The sequence below is a fragment of the Cebus imitator genome, unplaced genomic scaffold (genome assembly GCF_001604975.1).
Source record: "Cebus imitator isolate Cc_AM_T3 unplaced genomic scaffold, Cebus_imitator-1.0 Scaffold116, whole genome shotgun sequence".
Lineage (NCBI taxonomy): Eukaryota > Metazoa > Chordata > Mammalia > Primates > Cebidae > Cebus > Cebus imitator.
In genome coordinates this window covers 1,686,919-1,713,360 of record NW_016107431.1, presented here as the reverse complement: position 1 = coordinate 1,713,360, position 26,442 = coordinate 1,686,919, and positions in this window count along the sequence as shown.

Here is a 26,442-nt window from a genome sequence, read left to right as displayed (position 1 = left end):
TTTCCTGGTTAAAAAAAAAATATCAGCAGTAATCTCTAATGAGTAAACAATGATTTATTACATTACAAAGCCATCAGTTCCCATAACAATTAATGACCCTAGACAAAGTGTTATTACTTGTAGCTCTACCTGGATGCTAACACACAGACCAATTGTGATTAGTTTAGTGAGACTACCCTTTGAGAAAGCTTGAAAAGGTGCTGTTCAAACTGGCTGGTGTGGGTGAGGTGGGATGCAATAGCTGGCCTGAAGTCATCAAAATGTCTCATCCTGGAGCAGCAAAAAGAGACTCAGACTTAGGAGTGATCTAATGTCTCTCAGCCTTCCCCTAATGTTGTGACAATGCATAAGCTTTCATTCTCATAAATCAGCTTTGATTTTTCTCTGGTTGAGATTCTAAATTTGGGTTGTCTCACATGTATAGAATTAGAATAATTTATGAAAATACAACTTGAATCAGCAACAGAAATTATTTGCAATGAGGAATTTGGTAGAATACATAGCTTACATAAAATCACAGACAGAAATAAGATTTAAATTTTTCTGAAATAAACATGTCCAGAATACAAATAGTATAATAGGATAAATCTAAAGGGAGAGCTTTTCGAATAATACATGTCTGCTTTGATTGGAAACCACCTATTCTACACTGAAACTGTCTTTAGGGAAATGGCCATATGAAAGAACCCACAGTGTTGTGGTAGATTGATTAGTGTGTGCAAATACACATTTGCATACCTTTATTCTACCACACACCCATCTCAGTAGTACATATCACATTCTTGTAGTATTGGCTTAATTTGTGACATATTTTTCTTGATAAAATGTAAGCCAATTTGACATACATTCCATCTGAAGAGGAGCTTGAAATGTGATTGTAGAGTTTTTCTTAATCTCTTTGCTAATTCCCACTGCCAAAAGAATAGGCATGTCCTAAGTGTTGTCCTCTTTTTTAGCCTTGGTCTTCAAATGGAAGAATTGTGGAGCACAGCCAGCCTGAATGAATCACAGTCACAGTAGTCACAGATAACCTACAGTCACCAACACATACTGAGGCAGGGAATAAATATTATTGTAAAACACTCAGAGTTTGGCTTGTTTGTTTAGCAATGAGGCTGACTAATACAAGTGGGCACTTAAATAGTGGTTAAATAAATGAATAAACATGTATTTTAGAAGTCAAATTTAGTAAAAAGAAAAAGTAAAAATATGCATTAGAAACTCCAGTTCTGTTTTTAAAGTCTATTTATTTTATTTTGTTAGAATTTCTTTCTTTACATTACAACTCTTGAATAATGGTTGTTCCAATTTTAATTAGAAGCAGGATTTTAATTATAAAGGCATGAGGATGCTATTCAAATACTGGCCAATTTTCCATAAATATTGTGGTTCACTCATGTAATGAGAAACGTACTATTTAGAGAGAGAACATTCAGATATTTCTTCACTACAAAATTAATAAAATAGGAATAAATGCTATGGCAATATTAGCCTTATTTCCAGTATGTATCAACCTACCATGACTTCCAATTAGCTTTGAAACTCAAGCTGAATATATGTCCTTCAGGAGAGTGATGAGCACACACAGATTCACATTAACAACTACTTATTCATTAGTTAGCAACTTTATTCAAGCCACCTCCATGTTGATTGTAAACTCCAGCAAGTTATTAGACTTTAAAATTATACACACACACACACACACTTAAATGCCTACATTTAAATCATGTCATCATTTTTTAGATTGAAAATGTTTAAGTAGGAAAACATTAATGGAATTCAATCAAAATCTGATGAAAATCTTAAGAACATGTACAGTTCAGGCAATTGGCATTAATCTGAACAAGGCCTGGGATCTTGTTCCAATTTCATTATTTGCATTAATTATGTATTGGCAGCTTATTTTTTATGCATGAGAACTGAGAGAGATACCATTCCTACTGTGTATCATAATTGTCATTTCAGAAGTGAAAAATGTTTTATAGCAAATATTGTGAAATATTAGGAAGATCACTTTGCTTTATGCTTATATGGTTATGTTTAATCTCATCTTTCCAAATTCATTGCTAAACTGATACTCAATACAATTATTTCATAAATTTTGCTTTTCAATTTGTTGAATGAAGACACTATGCATATTGGAATTAGCTTTCTATTTTCAAGAAAGTTTTAAAGCTTGCAATTCACTTTTTAAAAAGGTACACGTTTCTAAATGCCATTGTCTTCAGCCACAAGATGACAACATTTTAAATATGTCATTAAAATGTGTCCTGCCTGATTTGTAGCAGAAATAAATATTCGAAGAAGTTATCCATGTAATCCTATTAAAGCAGAGTTTGCAAGGAAATGTTTTGCATGCTCTTGAAACTTTGAAACTCATGATGGTTGTAAGCCATGCTATAGCTCTGTTGTTAAATTTTCCCAAAGCAGTTAAAGCTAATGGCAGTAACAAATGAAATGCTGTAAATCCAGGAAAGCATCAAGCCTGCTTAATTCCTGAGGCATAAATTTTAATCATTGAAATAGAATTTTTTTTTCTGTTTCCTTAGCTAATCTCACTTTCCTTTGTTTTTCCCCAAGAGGATTTGATATTTTGTTAAGAATGAAATCAATTACAGTACAACTGCAATTTATAAGGGATTTAGTCTTAGAAGTCGCTAAAATGAGGAAAAGGTATTTCATGTTTTTTAAGCAAAGGAGTCTCTTTCTCACTCTCATTTGTTTTGTTTATTTCTTCTATTTTCCATTGAAGGGATTGGCAAATCAAGCACATAGAATTGACATTCATTTAGGCAATTATTTCTTGAATACCTTTTACTACCTTTCTGAACGTTAGAATACTAATTCACGTAATTTGTATGATTCAATTGGAGTTCATATATGAACTATAGAAATTTGTTTTGCCAATGTAACACTGAAGTTTCTCCATCTGAATTCCCAAGTGTGTTTGTCAAAAACACAGGTTCCCAGGCTCTCACAATAGCACACTGAGTCAGGATGTTCATTTATACACCCCATGTTAATATGACCCTCAAATAATTTCTAAGTTTGAGAACCATTGCTATAAATGAAGAAATACACAAACACAAAGAATTACTGGCATTTTTGCACCCTCTGTCCTCTTCCTTGGCTTTTTTTTTTTTCTTTTCTCAATTTGATTTACCAAAACTGTATCTTCAAAGTTGAGCTTCACCTTTCATCAATAGAATTGTAACATTGCTGGGTAAACCTGAAATAAATTAAATTTGTGCCCTAAGGTATTAAGCCTTATTTTTTTTCATTTCATTGAATATGTTATGTTTCTAATGTTTTCAAATAGAAAATATATATGGTCTTTTTGTAGGTTAGCATACATGTACTTGGAGGATATCATATTTCAGTGAGTAGAAAAATTGTCTATACTGGACTTTTGTAAAGAACCTAAGGCCCTTCCTTTCAACAGACTGAAGTTAATTTAGTGAAATTTCAATTGGGTTCACTGAAATGATCAATATCTAGGAAGAATAAAATGTGTTTGTCAAAAGATAAATTAGTTCCTTTGTAATTTATTGAAAATTATATTCAAATCAGAGGTGCATAAAAGGAAGAATGCAAGGCAATAGAATATAAATAAAATAATATGTGCTGAAATACCATTATCTAGTGCATGAATTGGCAAAATCCTTAAACTACTATATTTCAGTCCAGTAATGTATGACTGATTTACATATGCATAACACAATTTAAGTTAAACTAGTGTTGATTTAAAGGCAATCCACATTAAACTAGTAGAATGAAAGAAGTAATTCCTAAATTTCTGTCTAGAAAAAATCTTATGTATTGGAAAATAGTTCAATATAGAGTATAAATTCAGGAAAATGGCTAAATTTGCTAAAAGTGCATTACAGTGTATGTTACATTAAACATGGAACAAACATACACACACACACACGAGTATAATCTAAATATTTTCTTAAGAATAATCCCTAGAACTGAATTTTTAACGACCAAAATAAATAATATGAAGCCAAGACTGTATAGATCTGAGCCAAAATTACCTGCTTAAATAAGACCATTATATTTTAATTTTCAATTATAGGCTTTGCCATAAATTTTTGAATCATTCCTTTAACTCTCCATTTTATTTTGTCTGCTTTAATACTACTTGTATAATCTTGAAATTATATAGGTCTCTAAAACTCATATAGCTCAGCCCACCAGCATTTTTTGGACTGCTTTAGAGGTGTACAATCACTGAAACACTGTCATTGGATAATTATACATATGTATAGTTACAATGAACTCATTTCTTTCTTTACCACTAATTAGGGATATGAAAATAACATGAAAATTTTGAATTTCAGTTTCTTTACCTTTAGAACAAGATGTTAAGCCCTTTATTTTCCAAATTATTTTCCAACACCAAAATTACCTAATACAGCCTCCTGCCTGTAATCCCAGCACTTTAAGAGGATGAGGTGGGTGGATTATCTGAGGTCAGGAGTTTGAGACCAGCCAGACCAACATGTGGAAACCCTGTCTCTACTAAACATACAAATATTAGCCCAGCATGGTGGCGTGCGCCTGTAATCCCAGCTACTCGGAAGGCTGAGCCAGGAAAATTGCTTGAACCCCGAGGCTACAGTGAGCCAAGATGATGCCACTGCACTCCAGCCTGGGCGACAGTGCAAGACTCTGTCTCAAAAACAAAAACAACAACAACAACAAAGTCCAGCATCAGTGGCTCATTCCTTTAATCCCAGCACTTTGGGAGACCAAGGTGGACAAATCACAAGATCAAGAGATTGAGACCATTCTGGCTAACACGGTGAAACCCCATCTCTACTAAAAATACAAGAATTAGCTGGGTTTGGTGGCACTTGCCTTTAGTCACAGCTACTTGAGAGGCTGAGGCAAGAGAATTGCTTGAACCTAGGAGGTGGAGGTTGCAGTGAGCTGAGATCCCGCCGCTGCACCCCAGCTGGGCAACAATAAATAAATAAATAAATAAATAAAACTAAAATAAAAATTTTTTAAATTACCATTTGATCCCTTACTGGTAAAATACTGATTGTCATAAATTTCTTCCTTAAATGAAGAATATAGTTGTTTAATCATGATTATGATTCTTTCTGGAGGAATACTGAATAGAATCTTTACAGTTGTGAGAAAAATCTATCTCAATCAAATTTTTGCAAACTAAAAACTTACTTTCTTACAAAATTGACATGGCTTGGACCAGGTGCAAAAATGATGGAATTAAAGTTATGCCTCACACCATCTACTTTCCTCTGCAATGCTTTCATCCTGAGAAAGATGTCTCCAAATGTTGACAATGATGCCAGTGACAGTTCTAGCCCAAAACCCTATTGTTTTATCAACCCCAACACAAAGAAGCTGCTGCTTCTCCAATGTTTCCTTAAAAAGTCTAAGAATTGAATCTCATTGGCTTATGTTCATTTTCGATTAATCACTCTGGCAGAGAGTTGAGGAAATGGGCTTATAGAGTATATTTATTGGCTATGACTAGATAGAATGTCTATCCCTCAGCTAGGAGTTAAGATAAACTCTAATTAAAACAGAGAAGCAGTATGGCCCTTCACAGCAAAACTGGTGTTCTTCTACCAAAAAAGCAAGAATTCAATGGTGAGAAGGTAAAAACAAAAGATGTCCAAGGTATTATCTCAAACAGTCTATGACAACTACCTTGTTGTCTCAATGTTCATTCATTAGATTTTTTCAGCAAGCAGTTCTCAATCTTTTTATTAACAGGACTTTCTTTATATTTCATTGCTGAGAACCTCAAAGGGCTTTTGTGTATATGAGTTATAGGTACTGACATTTACCACATTAAAAATTATTACTGATAATTTCAACGTATTTGATTATTTACTGATATAAAATAATACTATTAACCTTTTACTTGTTAATGTAACTAGCATATTTTTAAATATGGGAAATTATATATCCTAAAAAACAAATTCATGAGAAGAATGCCACTGTTAATTCTCTCGATGTCTTCAGATTGTTGGATTCTCATATCTCAAATCTTCTCTGCCTTCAATCTACTGTATGTTATTTTGATGAAGATCTTGCTGCACACAGGTATGTAGTTAAAAAGGGAAAAGAGTATTTTAATTGCCATTTCAGGTAATTGTGGATCTTAATCTTTGATACCACATCCAAACTTGGCTAATAGTTTCACAAAGGTTGCAATGTGAAACCCAAAACTATGTGAATAAACTTTTTTATTGTCTCATTAAAATTCATTGTTCTAACTTGCATTTTGAGTAGATAGTTTACCTATGTATAATGTTAAAATTTTAAAATATTATACATTGTTCATTTGGAAAACATTGCTTCACTTTAGTATGCTGTAGAAATGCTTTATGCGTACTTTCCATTTCAACATACAGAATATTAGAAAAACATGTACTCAAAGGATTGATGCTTAATGCAATTAATATTTTTGTGCCATCAAGAACATCCTTAAACAAAACTGGCTTTTTTTCCTCTTCCTGTGAGTGCCTGACTGTTGAAGAATACAATGACTGTTAGTGCATTTTGTTACCACTGATTTTATTCAAGAAAAAAACATTAGGCATTTTACTCACTGTTACTTTTATACCACACTGCAAGTGTCAATACACTGAAAATAGCTAATAATAATATCTTCTATTATGAAAATGTCTTTGATCTTGCAATCCCATGAATGAGTCATTTTAAACCACACTTTAAAACCCAAACTGCCTAAATCTTTGAAATTTTTTTCTCCACAACATTTATTTTATCATGCTTTCCTTTCTAGGTTCATAGATGCAAAAAATTTTGTCAAGATCTTTGCTAAAATGGGGTAACACATTTGAAAGTGAATGTTATACTCTTAAGTGCCTTACAGATATAATAATATACTATTATCATCATTGTCATTGTTACTATTAATGATGTGACATCTGGAACTAAGCAGAGCTTCAGGTATGGTTTGACTAGCACAGACTCTAGGCAGGAGACTATTATTCATCTATTAATGTTGTCTGACTTACACTAAATTTCAGCAGCTATTTCACAATACTAATACATACTGAATTTGTGATTAACAAAAGTAACAGGGGTTTTATTGTGGGAAATTCTGCAAAACCGGGCATCTCTAGTCTGTATTTCTATAATTGATTATTTTTTAAATTCATAATTGTATTTCAGTCTGGTAATTGAAAAACTAAGCTGTTACCTTGTGACTGAAGTAATCTGTCATATTTCCAGTCTTTAGCGGACAAGATGCCTAGGCTTGTAAGTTCCATATTCTCCTCTGGAAAGCATACACTGCTCTTGAACTTCCAGCCTAACAAAATGGGTTGTTTTAAAAAATGTATTCAACACTCCAACCGTATTTTTCCATGGCTCCTTATCCCATTGCCCTTTACCTTTGAGCAGGTGTTTTTATAGTTCACTAAGTGATGAACCTTGAAGCAGCTTTCAAAACTTTCTTATGTTTTACACACATAACGCATCAAAAATATCAGATGGAGTATCTTGTACCTCTCTTTTATTGCTATGTCCTATTTAAGACACTAGCAACCACATATCTCCAACAAGTAAAAAAAGCAATAAATCCTGACCCACTCACTTATTCTCTGGCACATCCTGGGCCAAAACTAAACTGTCAACAGAACACTATCTTCTTGATCATACAGTATTTGTGGATTTTGAAGCACATGCATATTCACTTTATATTCACTATTGTGGAACAATGTAGACAGAACCTGTAACTATAATAGGTATACAGAAATAGAAGGAATCCTGGAAAATAACCTAAATAAAATTAGAAGAGGGACGGTTATATGTGGTTCTACTACTTAATTTTTGAACAGATGGACTCACATTAACAATAATTAGGAAAATTATGTTTAATGCGTACACAGTGACTTTTTTCCAAAGAATATTAAATAGAGTGGCAGTGGAGAATGACTTTGAAAAATCTGAATAGCATTGTCTCAGCCGGGTGATAAAAATCAACATCAATAGTGATAAGTCATGTTGATAGCATTCAGCCATTCCTATGATATAAAATGACTTTTACCTCTGTAATCTTCATTGACAAAACTCATAATCTCAGGCTAATCATCAGAAAAAATATTAAAGAAACGTGAAGTAAAGGACACTCTACAAAATACTTTACTAGTAATCCTCAAAACTGTCAAGGTCATCAAAAACAAGGCAAGTCTGAGAAACTGTCGCACCTAAAGAAGCCTAAGGAGACATGATGACTAAACGTAACATGAAACCCTGGATGGAATTCTGGAATAATAAAAAGATCTTTTTTTTTTTTTTTTTTTTGAGACGGAGTTTCGCTCTTGTTACCCAGGCTGGAGTGCAATGGCGCGATCTCGGCTCACCGCAACCTCCGCCTCCTGGGTTCAGGCAATTCTCCTGCCTCAGCCTCCTGAGTAGCTGGGATTACAGGCACGCACCACCATGCCCAGCTAATTTTTTGTATTTTTAGTAGAGACGGGGTTTCACCATATTGACCAGGATGGTCTCGATCTCTTGACCTCGTGATCCACCCGCCTCGGCCTCCCAAAGTGCTGGGATTACAGGCTTGAGCCACCGCGCCCGGCCAATAAAAAGATCTTAAAAAAACACTAGGAAAATATAAATGAAATATTGACTTCACTTAATGCATGCATACTGATCTCAGTTCATTCATTTCTATGGGGTCAAAAGTACTATTCTGTGGTAAGATGGTAATAGGAGGGACCAAGCATAGGATACATGAGAGTTCCATTATCTTTTTACATTTTTATAAATCTAAAAATATTTGAAAATAAAAAGTTCATAGTTAATAGTTCAGAAGGAAAGAAAAAAAACCCTTATTTTAAGTTTAGAAAACCAGAGAAAACTCCCACACCTTAGCTCATTGTCACAAAACCTCCTATGTAGTCTCAGGCAGCATGTGGGGTAAAAACAAGTCCAAAGGTTAAGATATATAATTAATGTAGGCTGTTTAGATCCAACATGATGAAATTCTGAAAGTTCTGAAATGATGATAGCTGTATCCAAAGGATGTAACACAATGCAGATATAACCGAAACGTATCTCTTGAATTCATTTTTAATAAACTCCATTGGTCATTTATTAGAAAAAGCCGGTGGACACCATGCTGTCTATGGAAGAGAACACACCAAATAATTGTGAAATTGCAACATGGATGGATTGATTGAGCTTTTTACGAACAATAGACTTTGTTACCGAGCCTTTTTTATACCTAATAAACTTATAGTCCCAGTGGCAAGATGTAAAAAAAACCAAATTTTTTTCTAGTGAGAGAGTTCATGCTAAATATTCATGTGGAATTAACTCTGTTAATATTTTCAGATTTCAAAAATAAATCAAAGTCTTTTATTATTAGATTTATTTGCAAATACAACATAAAATGAAAAATTTTTCTGAAGTCAACCTCTGACACATAGGTTAAGTGTTAACAGAGATATAGAAAATTAAATTATTCTGTAAACTCCTTTAAAATCTGTAAAGCTTCAAAGGTATTAATGTTGCTGTCTTTAATAGTATCGTTTTATTTCTATTTTATAACAGAGAGGAAATTTTTAATGTTAGGGATTACTGATACTGCCTCTAGGTTCCCTCAAGGGTCTGTGAAGTAAATTTAGACATATTTATAAAATGATTATATAAATTATATTTTATTATTTATATAATTATATAAATATTTATAAAATGATTGTTTCTTTCTTTTTTTTGATACGAAGTCTTGCTCTGTTGCCAGGCTGGAGTGCAGTGGCTCTGTCTTGGCTCACTGCAACCTCTGCCTCCTGGGTTCAAGAGATTCTTCCACCTCAGCCTCCAGAGTAGCCGGGACCACAGGCACGTGCCACCATGCCAGGCTCATTTTTGTTGTATTTTTAGTAGAGATGGGGTTTCACCATGTTGGCCAGGATGGTCTTGATCTCTTGACCTTGTGATCTGCCCACCTCGGCCTCCCAAAGTGCTGGGATTACAGGCGTGAGCCACTGCGCCTGGCCAATTGTTTCTATTTTTTAAGGAATAAGTTAATATTTAAATTTTTGACTTTTAATACAATTGTGTAATACTTAATTGGCATTTTATCAATGGCTTCCATTAATCTGTTGAGACTTTCTTGCCTCCAGGAAGCAGAAATATGTGGACCAGGGATCCCTTTGGGGCTTTTCCCCTTCCAGTATTAATTGATGCAAGAAAAAAATTTAGGGCACATTAATATTTGATTTATGATGGTAAATAATAGAGAAACATAAAAGCATAAAAGAAGGCAATGGTTTAATCTTCAAAGCAAAATACATAAACATTATAAGGAAAAATGAAATCTCTCATCAGCGCTAGCATATGGAGGCAAATGTCTTGGTTAGTAAACTGCATTGCTAATTGCCTTTAACACTAATCTTTGTAGGGTTTGCAGATGTAGCTCTTCTTTCAATACTAATTCTTTAAACAGATAGTCCAATAGATATTAACAGAGCAATTTAAAACCAATGCCAATAAAGAATGAATCCTGGGTACCAATATTTGCACATAACAAAATTACATAGATGAAGAGAAGTAATATCAGCTGCTGAAACAGATCATCTCCTAAATTTCAGTATATTAACACATAGAAGCCTATTTCTCATTCACATAAAGCACAATCATGCTTCCTGATTGGTATAATGACGTTTCTGTGTAGTCATTTAGGGGCCCAGGCATCTTCCATATTTGGTCTCTACATTCTCCTGAGCTAGAGCTCAGTTATTACATTCAGCAGTAGACAGAAGACAAGAATGGACAATCGCAGTGAATGATTTATATGGACCAGACCTGAGCATGGCACATATCACTTTCACTCAGGTTTCACTGGCTAGAACCTAGTCACATGATCATACCTAACTTCAAGGAAGGCTGGCATAGCTAGTCTGTTTGTATATCCAACAAAAGGGGGATTTAGATATTCTCTTATTTGTAATACGAATAAAGAAGGAACTTATTTTTAAGGCCTTAAATGTATCATAATATAGTTTATGTTTTCATTGCAAAATTGGCCTCAATTATTCCCCTCCCACTATCTATGCTCTTGCAACGCAATGTTGCAGCTATTCCCAGAAAGAGGTAGAATGTGTGTCTCAGCCTTTTAAATCTTTGGTGAATAGAATGTGGTGGAAGTAACACTGGGCCAGTTATGAGCCTATCTCTCAAGGTGCCTCATATGTTTCTGCCTTTTGGAAACCTGCCCAGCTACCATGAATGGAGGCCTTAATTGGGCTGCTAGATGAGAGAGGAGAGCAAGGTGCCTCAGTCAATAGACAGCACACCCCAGAAGCAGAGCCATGTAACTAATTTAGCAGATGGCAGCAGATGCAATAGGGAGCCCAGATAAGGCTGGGAAAATCTCCCAGATGAGGGCAGTGTGCACTCTTGGCCGACTAGCAAAATCACCAGCTAAATAAATAATTTGGAGATTGTTTGCAGAATAGATAACTGTTACGAATAAAAACTAAAATAAAAATAATAACTCACATACATATGCTTAGAAAGATGTTATTTTTACAATATCACAAAATAAATATATAATATTCTTTTTAAATGGGAAAAGTTGATTTTTATTTTCAACCTAATAAATTTACCCATCGCTATCTTGCTAGTTATGGGCAACAAAGCGAGGAAAAAACAAAAATTATGCACTAATAGAGCTCTGTTCTTCAAATTAATGAATTTATTATTATTCATTCTTCATTATTCTCTGCAACATCCTGATGAAACAGATGAGAAATATATTGCCTCCTATTAATCTTTTTGAAACAAAAGTCCTTGAAAAATGAACTGCCTTAAAAAAGTCAATTAATTTTTTAAAAAAAAAAAAAAAAAAAAGAAAGAAAGTTGAAAAAAAAAAAAAAAAAAAAAAAAAACCTAAGCTCCATGACTCCAAGTTAAAAACGTTAGCATTTCTTGTTATTTTAGGAGTTTGACTTTGCCATTTTTCCTTAAACATCATTTGAAAATACCCATTACTGACTACTTTAAAATAATATTAGAACCTTATTGTGATAACATGTGCCTTCATATTGAAGGGATTATAAGAAAATACACCATATTTTGACAGGTTTGAAAGTTACATGATTTGTCAATATTCCACTTTGTTTTCACATCTTTCACTCCAGCCCACATTCCAAGACACACAGATCAACTGAGAAGTGCAATATCTGACCACCAGTATAATATGCAGGCGATCCCTCTGGTGTTCATGATTCCCTCTGCATCTCTCACTGAATTCACTAATCAGAGAATTCTTATGTCTTTAGCTTAGAGGAATGTAGTTTTTCTTTTTTACCTATGATTTCTTTAGCTCAGGGACAGAAGGGACAGAAGTGGGAACTGGCTGTTTTCGCAAAGAAATTAGAACTAATAAGCACGAGAAAAAAGATGCTCAACATCACTAATGACCAAGGAAATACATATGAAAACAATGTGATACCACCTTACCCCTGCAAGAATGGCTATAATCAATATATCCAAAAATAATAGATGTTGACATGGATGCAATGAAAAGGGAACACTTCTACATTGCTGGTGGGACTATAAACTAGTATAACCACTGTGGAAAACAGTGTGGAGATTATTTAAAGAACTAAAAGCAAAACTATCATTTGATCCACCAGTCCTACTACCGGGTATGTACCCAGAGGAAAAAAGTCACTATACGGAAAAGATACTTGTACATGAATGTTTATAACAGCACAATTTGCAATTGCAAAAATATGGAGCCAGCCCAAATGCCCATCAATCAAAAAGTGGATAAAGATTTTGTGAGATATATACATGTGTGTGTATATACATATATGTGTGTGTGTGTGTGTGTGTGTGTGTGTGTGTGTATATATGTATATATATGATGGGTTACTACTCAGCCATAAAAGATAACAAATTAATGGCATTTGTAGCAACCTGGATGGAACTGGAGACTATTATTCTAAGTGAAGCAACTCAAGAATGGAAAGTCAAACATCGTACTGTTCTCACTCATAAGTGGTAACTAAGCTATGAAGATACAAAGGCATAAGAATTACACAATGGACTCTGGGGACTTTGGGGAAAGGGTGGGAGGGGGTGAGGGATAAAAGACTACAAATTGGGTTCAGTATATGCTGCTCGGTGATGAGTGCACCAAAATCTCACAAATCACCACTGAAGAATTTACTCATGTAACCAAACACCATCTGTTCCCAAAAACCTATGAAAATAAAAAATTTTTAAAGTTAATCAATGCATGACAATTTTGAACAAATCAAGATAAAAGGTAGTAGTTTTAAAGTGGAATTTTGCATTTCTGTGGATCAGTGGTAATATCCTCCTATCATTTCTGATTTTGTTCATTTGAATCTTCTTCTTTTCTCCTTTATTAGTCTAGCTAGCACGCTTTTTATTTTATAATTTTTTCAGAAAGCAAGCCCCTGGGTTCTTTGATCTTTTAAATTGATTTTCATGTCTCCACCTCCTTCAGATCAGACCTGATTTTGGTTATTTCTTGCCTTCTGCTGGCTTTGGGAGAGTATAAACACCTCTATGCACATAAACTAGAAACTCTGGAAGAAATAGATACATTCCTGGACACATACACTCTCCCAAGACTTACTCAAGAAGAAATCAAATTTCTGAACAGACCATTAATGAGTTCTGAAATTGAAGCAGTAATAAATAGTCTCTCAACCAAAAAAAAAAAAAGGACCAGATGGATTCACAGCTGAATTCTACCAGATGTAAAGAAAAGAATGTGTATCATTCCTACTGAAGCTATTCCAAAAAATTCTTAAAAAGGGACTTCTCCCTAACTCATTCTATTAGGCTAGCATTATCCTAATATCAAAACCTGGAAGAGATACAACAACGACAACAAAACTTCAGGCCAATATCCTTGATGAACACTGATGCAAAAATCCTCAATAAAATACTGGCAAAACAAATCAAGCAGCACATCAAAAGGCTTATCCACCACGATCAAGTAGGCTTCATTGCTGGGATGCAAGGTGTTTCAACATACTCAAATCAATAAATGTAATTCATCACATAAACAGAACTGAAGACAAAAGCTATATGATTATCTTAATAGATGCAAAAATGGCTTTCAATAAAATTCAACATCCATTTATGTTAAAAGCTCTCACTAAACTAGATATTGAAGGAACATACCTCAAAATGATAAGAGAAATATATGACAAATCCACAGACAACATCGTACTGAATGGGCAAAAGCTGGAAGCATTCCTCTTGAAACCCAACTCAAGATAAGGAAGCCCTTTCACACCACTCCTGTTCAACATGGCACTGGAAGTTCTGACCAGGACAATCAAGAAAGAGAGAAATAAAATACATTCAAATAAAAAGAGAGAAAATTGAAATATCCCTGTTTTGCAGATGACATAACCCTCTATCTAGAAAACCCCACTATCTCAACTCAAACACTTCTTAAGCTGATGAGCAACTTCAGCAAAGTTAAAAAGCAATTAATATAAAATTAATATGCAAAACTCACTAGCATTTGTATAAACTAACAACAATCAAGCGAAGAACCAAATCACCAATAAACTCCCATTCACAATTGCCACAAGAAGAAAAATAAAAGTTTTTCCTTTGCACAGTAAAGGAAACTATAATAAACTATAAATAGAGTAAACAGACAACCTACAGAATGGGAGAAAATTTTTGCATCTGACAAAGGTCTAATAACTAGCATCTAGAAGGAACTTAAACAAATTTACAAGAAAAAAACAACCATACAAAGATGGGCAATGTAAATGAACACTTTTCAAAAGAAAGCATACATGTGGCCTACACTCATGAAAAAATGCTCAACATTACTGATCATTAGAAAAATGCAAATCAAAATTACAATGAGATACTATCCAACAATAATCGGAATAGCTATTATTAACAAGTAAAAAAATAATGGAGTTAGCAAGGTTGCATAGAAAAATGAGTGCTTCTACACTGTTGGTGGGAATGTAAAATAGTTCAACCTGTTGGGGAGACAGTGTGGCAATTCCTCGAGGACCTAAAGAAAGAATTACCATTTAATCCAGCAATACCATTACTGGCTATATACCCAAAGGAATATAAATCATTCTGTTATAAAGACATGTGTATGTTTACATTAATTGCAGCACTATTCACAATAGCAATAGCATGTAATCAACCCAAATGCCTGTAAATGACCAATTGGTTAAAGAAAATGTGGTTCATATACATCATGGAATACTATGCAACCATAATAAAGAACCAGATTATGTCCTTTGCAGGAACATGGATGGACCTGGAGGTCATTATCCTTAGCAAATTAACACAGAACAGAAAACCAAATAGTGGATGTACACATTAATAAGTGGGAGCTAAATGATGAGAACACATGGACATGTAGAAGGGACCAACACACCCTGGGGCCTTTTGGAGGGTGGAATTGGGGAGGAGTGAGACAATCAGAAAAAAACAACTAATGGGTACTAGGCTTAATACCTGGGTTATGAAATAATCTGTATAACAACCCCTATGACACAAGTTTACCTATGTAACAAACCTGCACTTGTACCCTGAAATTGAAAGTTAAAAAGCAAACAAAAATTAAAATAGAACTCCAAATTTCAGAAGATAAGCTGTGGCAAATTGTTATCTTTTTAGTGTTATTCCTCAAATTATCCTTTTTTATTTTTAAATTTACACTCATTCACAGAAACACAACAAAATCACTATAATCAGTTGAATAAATGTAAAGTTTTATATCAAGAATTTTAAAAATTGTTTTATTAATGCTATGATATTACAATAGATACCAATAAGATTGAAAGGTAGGTGGTAGCCATAGCAGAAACTCACAAATCAATATTATCTTTCCCATAATATACGTTTACACTTATTCAAGGGAAAGTTTAAAAATTGAAGACACAGATATTATGATCAATTAATTTATAAACTTGATTGAAATATAAGGACAAAATCAAATAAATATACGTAATTGCAAATCGTAGAAGTGTGTACATTCAGCAGGTAGAGCCACCAGCTTATCATCTGCTTCCCTTCTTCTCTGTTAGACTGCCTTAATATAGAAAAGAAGGCCTATTGAACAAACCAGGACTATATCTAATAAGTCCCATTGGTAGTGTGGCATTCCTGAAAATATAAAACTAAAACACAAAGTGCTGCTAAATAATATTGCCTTGGGGATTGGATTGGCAGAAATTCTGCCTCATTAAAGTAACATTAAAAGTTAATTTAAAAGTCCCAACGTGTAGTTTTATTCAATACCTAATATAGTGGAAATAAAACCCATTTCTGTGCTGCTACAGTATTAGATACTATGTGGGCTTATGTGACAATGTTGGCTGATTATATTTTGATAAAATAATGAAAATGTTAATACTATTTTCATTTCACAATGGAATATTAAGTTATACATAGTTAAAATCTAATTTTCTATAGTATGAATAAATATAGCAATGTTTTTATAATAGCATGTAAAAGATGATGAATAGCATTATTCTGTTACAACATGTAATCATAAACATTTAATAATAGAGATGAGAGAATCACTGAGGAAAATTTTGAGTTACCTATTAAGTAATAGACTTCGGGAACTTTTGTATTTATGAAAATCATTAGCCTTAATTGCCAAATCAAATTATATTGGTTAAATATAATGGATTAAGCAGTCAGCAAGTGTATGAACTGAACTTCCATATCATTTGTCATTCATAGACATTACTGTCAATCAATTTATAGTTTTATTAAAAGATAGAAACAAAACAAGTTCAGAGTGTTTTTTGAATGCCATGTCATGAACAAAATGGTGTACACTAGGACCATGCGATGAATCAGCTCTCAAGATGCATATGATCTTATGAATAAAATAAAAAAGAGGAAGTATTTAATTACAAAATCAAAAGACACCAAAAATGTGTATTATTGAAATGTGAAGTTTCAGCTAAAGTGATTAGAAACACTTTTTCATTTTGATCAGATCATGAAGAAGGAAAAGGGCATTCTGTCAGTAGGAAACTGGCGGAAAACAGATGCCACATTCAAATACAGGATTCAGTAGAAGATCTGTTTACATTGGTGTGAGCAGGACTGAGGAAATCCAGTAATGAATGATGCAATCTATTGGAATTAAAAATAGAGTGTCATTATTGCTTCCAATAACAAAGGCACGGAGCAGCACTTAACCAGAAAGAGGAAAAAGTAAACATAGTTTTAGGTTAGGACTACCTACTAGGAGCTAGTAGGACAAGAAAGATAGAGGAAAAAGTACCTTGAGCTTGCTCTCATTTCTACTGGTACCTTTCATTGGTCAAAACCACTTAAACCTGGGGGACAAGAGAGACACTATGAATCCAAAAAGGTTTACATCTCAAGATGGACAAGGGTGGAGGGTGGATAGCAAAGAAAAAATAGAGAATATACATACAGATAGGAATGTCTATTATAGAAGCATCTCAATATTGGAGGGCTGCTAATTTAAAATTATGTAAAATACCACCTGAATTTTTTCTTATAAACAAAACAAGATACATTTGAGCCAGATTTTCACCAATGACAAAACAAAGTCATATTGCCAGTATTCTAGAACCCATTGTGTGCCCCTTTGTGATCATAGCCATAATTCTGATCCTTATTTTGAGATAATTTGTTCTTTCCATTTTTTGCTACCTATGTACATATCCTTAAATAAGGCCATTTAGTTTTGCCTGTTGTGGAAATGTTCATGATTAAAATCACTCCATGTGTGTATTTTTAAATTTGGCATCTTGTACACAACATTTTGTTTTAAAGATTTATCCATGTTTTTGCATATAGACATACTTTGGTCACTTTCACTTTTGTAAATTATTCAATATCATACAATTTATGTGTCTATTTATACACATTTGGGTTGTTTCTCTGGCTTTTAGTTATATAAAATGTCACTGGGCATTTTTCGCACATAGATTTTGATGAATACTTGCGTAAGCTTCTCTGGAATACAAACTTCAGTTCACAGAGTTTGCATTGCTTTGTCTTAGTCAGATAATGCTAACCATTTTCTGAAGTAATTGGCAACATATACTTTCATCAAGAATGTGTGAAAGTTTCCATTGCTTCATACCCACACCATGTCTTATTTTTCAACCCTTAAATTTTTGTCAATTTGATGGATGTGTAGAATTATCTTTTGATAAACATAAGCTCTTAGTTTTAATGTAATATAACTTCTCAAGCAATGTGTTATGGTTAATTCATCATATATCTTGTTTGAGAAATTTTTACCCCCAGAGTCATGGAAATGTTATCCCATATTATCTCTGAAAACCATTTTGGCTTTGTCTTTCACATGGAGGCCTTTAATCTGTCTGAAATTATGTTTTTGTGTGGTATAAAGTCAGTGTGCAATTTTCTTCTTTATTTTTCTACTTTATAAATGACTACTTTTTTCTCCACTGATATGCAGTGCTACCTCTATTACATGTCAGTAATTTATAGAAATACGACCTTGTAATGAAGATTATAATATGCTGATTTTTATAAAAATAAGTATGAGCTGGTATTACCCCACAGTAGAAATGAGGAAACAGATTATTAAAGTTAACATCTTTCTAGCACCAAATGACTAACAAGAGACAAATTCAGGATTCTAATCCATGCTGTTCTAAATCCAAAATCTAAGCTCTTTCCGCCATGACACTCCTAGAGGTGAGAACAAGGATTGTTTTTTAGGATGTTATTTGATTGAACTTATCTCCTAAATTCTGGTTTCTTCCTATGTTAACTCTTAGGGTATTCATCTGTGTTTCTTTTTTTCATCTAAACTTCTTGGTCTTAATCTCTACTTGTAATTATATATAGAATCTGCGAAAACCTCTTTATTCTGTTCAGAAACTCCAAAAGTGCTCTCACTTTCCCAACAGTTTCATTTTGCTTTTGAGCTAATTCCTCAAAGTCAGTATGACACTCGATTGTATAATTAGTAAATTTATCTCCCATTGCTTTCCACCATTTTCTTCCATTACCTCTGTTTTCTCTAGCTTTGTTATAATTTCATACATCTTCCCAGTGGCCTGCTTACTAATTTCTCATTGTCTAGAGCAATGTACATCACATATTAAGGTGCTTGCCCTCCTCATGCAGTGAATCCAGCTGTTCTACACTAACTGTTTCACTCACAGAAAGCTCCTCTGAGGTCAGTCCTGTGCTATCTCTACCATTCATGCTAGCAATGTGGAACAAATATCTGGGTTGCTTTATTTCCAAATTGTATGCACTAAGCTAAATTATCGTTTTCTTCAAGTAAGAAAGCTCTGAGAATGCATACTAGAAATGCAGGTGGCCATGATGGAAATGAACCCTAGAATGAAGATAGGAAATATGTACTTTCTGGAATAAAATTGGATATTTCCATGGCCTTTTAACATGTAAATAATTTTATCAGCCAAAGAGGAAATAAAGCTTATGCAAAAATTGAGGCAGAAATTAAGCAGAAAGAGAAACTCCTATGGGTTTGACTATTTCATTTCAGTTGCTAAACTCAGAGTGATCTTGGTCTTGTACTTTTAGATATTTGCTTTTTCAGCCTTGCTGTGTATTCCATAAATGTCCCTATAACCTTAAGCTAGTTCAAGTTAACTTTCTATCACTTGCAACTAACACTGATGATTAATTTATCAGTGCTCTGATCTTCTCTCTCTCCTCTTCATTCTAATGTTCTATCATTACTTCCCCTTCCTCCCTCCCTCCTTTCCTTTTCTCTCTCTTTCTTGCCTGCCTGCTTTCCTTCCTTCCTTCCTTCCTTCCTTCCTTCCTTCCTTCCTTCCTTCCTTCCTTCCTTCCTTTCTCTCTCTCTTTCTTTCTCCTATATGTCTGATTTCAAAGAATATTTTAATATCATTATGCCACTAGTGGACTTAAATAAGTGTATTCTTTTCAGATTAAGTCATACCTTAACACAAAGAAATGACTTGAGTTTCCAAACCCATGACTTGTCAATATAGTAACAAGCTTTCTGGAATCAGATGGCCTGGTATTTGAGTCTAGCTTTTCCCTTAATAGTCATATAACCTTGAAAATTAACTTGCTTCTCTAATAAAAATGATTGCAATAACATATATCCTTCTTGCCTTATGAATTTTGAAATATAGTTGGTGAAATCAGTTTTAAGATTTAAAGCCTTACAGAAATGCTAATTTTTTTGTTTGTTTATATAAAAATAAATAATAAAAAACCCACATCTTATGAATTTATTTTATTTTATTTTATTTTTTTTATTTTTATTGCATTTTAGGCTTTGGGTTACATGTGAAGAACACGCAAGATTGTTGCATAGGTACACACATGGCAGCATGATTTGCTGCCTTCCTCCCTTTCATCTATATCTGGCATTTCTCCCCATGCTATCTCTCCCCAACTACCCATCCCCTGCTGTGCCTCCCCTAATTCCCCCCAACAGACCCCAGTGTGTGATGTTCCCCTCCCAGTGTCCATGTGTTCTCATTGTTCAATACCCACCTATGAGTGAGAACATGATTTGATTTTCTGTTCTTGTGTCAGTTTGCTGAGAATGGTGGTTTCCAGGTTCATCTATGTCCCTACAAAGAACACAAACTCATCATTTTTGATGGCTGCATAATATTCCATGGTATATATGTGCCACATTTTCCCTGTCCAGTCTATCATCGATGGGCATTTGGGTTGGTTCCAGGTCTTTGCTATTGTAAACAGTGCTGCAATGAGCATTCGTGTGCATGTGTCCTTATAGTAGAATGATTTATTTAATTAACAGAAATGTTAATTAATTTTGATAATTTATATTGACCTAGTTCCATGATGGTATTTCAGGTATTGATGACATAATGAGAGATATATTTTAATGGAGATGATTTTCTGTTTTCCTCCAAATGTTACAATGCAAGTGTGACATTTTTCCATATTTCAAAGTTAGCACTGGAAATAAGAACTGATTTTGGTCCCATTGTCGAAGAGTCCAGGAAATCTGTAAATTGACATAGGTTGTGCAACTGGATTTGTTGGAACTCAGGTTCTTGGCCTCTCCAATGAATGGGGAAGAAGGCCTTGCTGTCGCAGTGAGTGTTACAGCTCACATTGAACTCATGGACCCAAAGAGTGTGTGGTAGTACCATTTATTAGGCAAAACCAAAGGACAGCTTCCATGCTGTGGAAAGGGACCTGGATGGGGTGCCACTCCAGGGTTGGGCGGCTGGAGCTTATGTCCCTGAGTTACTCTCTTCCCATTCTTGTTCTTGTCCAATGAGAGGGATGTTTTCAAACTTTATCTGTTGATCTTTGAATCCTTTACTGGATTGGTTACTGTTTCAAAACCCTGAGTTACTGAGCCTCCCCGTCTAGCGGCCAGAGGAGGGAAAATTCTCTGCCCTTGAACAAAGCCCCCAGGAGCCAGAGGTGGGAAAACTAGAAACAAAGACCATAGCTAGCCAGAAACAGGAAAATTTCTGTGCTTGAAACAAAGCCCCTAGACTATGTGGGAAGTTCCTCTAACACAGTCCCTTCATCATTACTAATATTGTATCAAGAGCTGTGCTTTGAATTTACAGGTTAATGGGAAATTGGTAGAAAGTGTATGTACTATCTTACAAATTGAGTTTTAATTTTCTTTTTCATCCAAGAAGTAATTATTTTTATTGTGTTTAGAGGAAAGAAAGATGCCTAAATTGTATATAATAAGGAAACAAAATAATGTAACAGAAATTATTGACTGCACTAAAATTTGATACTTCTAAAATAAAGGACAAACAAATACATGTTCAGATAGGAAAGTTATGGTATGGGTATAAGCATAGATTTCAATTTATAATTTTTCAAATGTCGAATTTTCCCTTGAGGTCACAAATATGTTTCACATTGTGGGTGAAACAGTAAGACTGACACGTCTTAACATTGTCATAATATCAAGAGTTTTGAGAGTTGAACTCCCAAAGACTCTTGTGACTTCATTAACTACTTTCTGTTCCTCTCTGTCAAAAACTCAGATTCATGTGAGTGTCATTCCAAACTATATCCGTGACATGGAATTATGCTTTCTTTGTGCTTGCAGTAGTGCTTTAGGATAAACATTACCATCCCTTTTCCTTGCATTGGTGGTGACTTGAGTTTTTTTGTTTGTTGGTTGGTTTTGTTTTGACTGCTTAACTGTCAGGTGGAAATCACAAAAGGAAATGAGGTTAGAAAATAAAAACAGAACTGCTTCTTCATAGGAGCTCTATTGTCCTGCTGCAAAGTGTAGAGTAAATCCACCAGTGGCAAGAGAACAAAGAGCTTTCACACACACCTTCAGTAATGAAGAGCTCTTCTTTCCTGTTAGATTCACCAAGCAGGCTCTTCAAGTCCATTGTGAGTCTATTACCATTATGATGACAGCTTTAGTAGGTTTAGCCTAAGGGGATATCCATTGTTGTGCATAAAAACAGAGACCAGTGTGTGTGTTTCCAACTTTAAAAAGGTTTTGCAGCTTCAATTTCCTTTTGTTAAGTTCCCACAGTCTGAATTAGAGATACATTAAAAATTTCAATTTCCCTTCATATGTGATGATCATTCATTTTAACCATTTTAACAATTGATACTGACAACAACTGAAACAGCAATTCACATTCACTGCATTCATGACCCAAAAGATCAAATATATTATGCTACAGTCCAGGTGTTCATTGTAATTGTGTGTACATGTATGAGTGTGTGTATGTGCATAGAAAGAAAGATTACATATATGTATACAACAAATATATGTATATTTAGTATATATTATCTGTCTGTATATTTATTATATGTCTATAAGGCCAAATTACTTGCTTTTACTTGACAACCTAAAACAAAATATTTAAATAAGAAATGATACATTTAAAACAAAGAGATATTTAAAGTTTTTTTATATCACAATGACTATGTTGTCCACTGAAGGAAACCACAGACTGCATTTTAAATCTATTCCATAGACACTAATGCATCATGCAAACTAAAATAGAAAGATACGTGCTTAGAAGTGAGATTGAACATAAAATGATTAAGACCTCGATGTGAAGGAGAGCTGGCACAGTGGCTCATGTCTGTAATCTCAGCACTTTGAGAGGCTAAAGCAGGAGGAGTGCTTGTGTCCAGGAGTTCGAGCCTCTAGTGATCATGTCACTGCATTCCAGCCTGGGCAATGAGGCTCTGTCTCTAAAAAAGAAAAAACAAACAAACAAAAAAAAATTGAAGGAAATAGTCAACGTCTAAATAGAGAGAGAGGTGAGTCGATTAGTAAGGGACAATGTTAGAAATATTCTGGGGAACTACATTACTGAGAACATGCTAAACATGTTATGAATTTAACTTTTAGTTTTATCTGGAAAGCAATGGTTTGTGAAACACTGTACTGAAGAGGGGGGAGTTTCTAGTAAATAGACAAGTCTCACTGCAGTGATATGGAAATTGGATAGGAAAAAGACATGACATAGAAAGCTGTTAACACACTGTAACAATAGCTAAAAGAAATTATAAATGACAAAAATGGAAACACATCCCATGATCAGGGATGGAAAGAATCAATATTGTGAAAATGATCATACTATCCAAAACAATCTACAGATTCAATGGAATTCCCATCAAAATACTATCATCATTCTTCACAGAACTAGAAAAAAAAATCCTAAAATTCATATGGAACCAAAAAATCAGCCTTCATAGTCAAAGCAATACTAAGCAACAAGAGCAAATATGGAAGTGTCACATTACCTAACTTCAAATTATATTACAAGGCTATAGTTACCAAAATAGAATAGTTCAGGTATAAAAATAGGCACATAGACCAATGAAACAGAATAGAGAACTCAGAGATAAACAATACTTATGACCAACTGATCTTTGACAAAGTATATGAAAAAATAAATTCAGGAGGGATACCCTATTCAACAAAGGGTGCTGGGGAAACTGGCAAGCCACCTGTTGAAGAATGAAACTGCATCCCTATCTCTCACCTTATAAAAAAATCAACTTAAGATGTATCAAAGACTAAAATCTAAGACCAAAAACCTTAAAAATTCTAGAAGATAACATAAGAAAAGTTCTTCTAGACATGGGATTAAGCAAATAATTTATGACCAAGACCCCAAAACCAAATGCAACAAAATAAGTAAATAAATGGGACCTAATTAAACTAAAAAGCTTCTGCACAACAAAGAAAATGGTAAGCAGAGTAAACAGACAATCCAGAGAATGGGAGAAAATATTCACAAACTCTGCATTTAACAAAGACTAATACATAGAATCAAAAAGGAACTCAAACAAATAAACAAGGGAAAAAAAAACAATCTCACGAAAAAGTGGACAAAGGACATGAACAGACAATTCACAAAAGAAGATATATACATTTAAAGCCGTTTCTAGAGGGAAATTTATAGCAATAAATACCCACATGAAAAGTGACAAAAGATCTAAAATTGACAACCTATCATCAAATTGAAAGAGCTAGAGGAGCAGGATCAAAAAACCTCAAAAGCTAGAAGACAAGAAATAACTAAGATCAAAGCAGAACTGAAGGAGACAGAGACACAAAAATCCCTTCAAAAAATCAACAAACTCAGGAGATGGTTTTTTGAAATGATCACCAAAATAGACAGACTGCTAGCCAGGCTAATAAAAAAGAAAAGAAAGAAGAATCAAATAGATGAAATAAAAAATGATGAAGGGGATATCATCACCAATTCCACAGAAATACAAACTACCATCAGAGATTACTACAAACAACTCTATGCACACAAACAAGTAAATCTGGATGAAATGGATAAATTCCTGGACACTTTCACCCTCCCAAGACTAAACCATGAAGAAGTTGAAACCCTAAATAGAACAATAACAAGGGCTGAAGTTGAGGCAGCAATTAATAGCCTACCAACCAAAGTCCAGGTCCAGATGAGTTCACAGCTGAATTCTATCAGATGTATAAAGAGGAGCTGGTACCCTTCCTTCCAAAACTATTCAAACAATACAAAAAGAGGGAATCCTCCCTAACTCATTTTATGAGACCAGCATTATCCTGATACCAAAACCCTGCAGAGACTCAACTAAAAAGGAAAACTTCAGGCCAATATCCATGATGAACACAGACGCAAAAATCTTCAATAAAATAGTGGCAAACTAGTATTTTAATGCAACAGCACATCAAAAAGCTTATTCATCACAGTCAAATAAGCTTCATCTTGGGAATGCAAGGCTGGTTCAACATACATAGGTCTATAAACGTAATCCATGATATAAACATAACGAAAGACAAAAATCAGATGATTATCTCAATAGATGCAGAGAAGGCCTTCAACAAAATTTAACCGCCCATTATGCTAAAACCTCTCAATAAACTAGTTATTGATGGAATGTATCTCAAAATAATGAAAGCTATTTAGACAAACCCACAGCTAATAATTGTACTGAGCAGGCAAAAACTGGAAGCATTCCCTTTGAAATCTGTCACTGGACAAGGATGCCCTCTCTCGCCACTCTTATTCAATATAGTATTGGAAGCTCTAGCCAGAGCAACAAGGCAAAAAAGAGAAATAAAGGTATTCAATTAGAAAAAGAGAAATCAAATTGTCTCTATTTGCAGACGAGATGATTGTATATTTAGAAGACCCCATCATTTCAGCCCAAAATCTCCTTAAACTGATAAGCAACTTCAGCAAAGTCTCAGGATACAAAATCAATGTGCAGAAATCACAAGCATTCCTATACAACAATAACAGACTAACAGCCAATTCATGAGTAAACCCCATTCACAATTGCTACTAAGAGAATAAAATACCTAGGAATACAACTAACAAAGGATGAAAAGAACCTATTCAAAGAGAACAACAAAACACTGCTCAAGGAAGCATGAGAGGAGAGAAACAGATGGAAAAATATTCCATGCTCATGGTTAGGAAGAATCTATATTGTAAAAGTGGCCATACTGCCCAAAGTGATTTATAGATTGAACACTTTCCCATCAAGCTACCATTGACCTTTTACATTTTAAACTTCACATGGAACCAAAAGAGAACCCACATAGCCAAGACAATACTAAGCAAAAAGAACAAAGCTGGAGGCATCAGGCTACCTGACTTCAATCTATACTATACAGTAATCAAAACAGCATGGTACTGGTACCAAAGTAGGGATATAGACCAATGGAACAGAACAGAGGTGTCGGAAGCAATGTCACACACCTAGCACCATCTGATCTTTGACAAAGCTGACAAAAACAAGCAATGGGGAAAGGATTCCCTGTTTAATAAATGATATTGAGAAAACTGGCTAGCCATGTGCAGAAAACTGAAACTGGACCCCTTCATTATATCTTATACTAAAATTAACTCCAGGTGGATTACAAATTTAAACGTAAGACCTAACACCATAAAAACCCTAGAGGAAAACCTAGGCAAAACC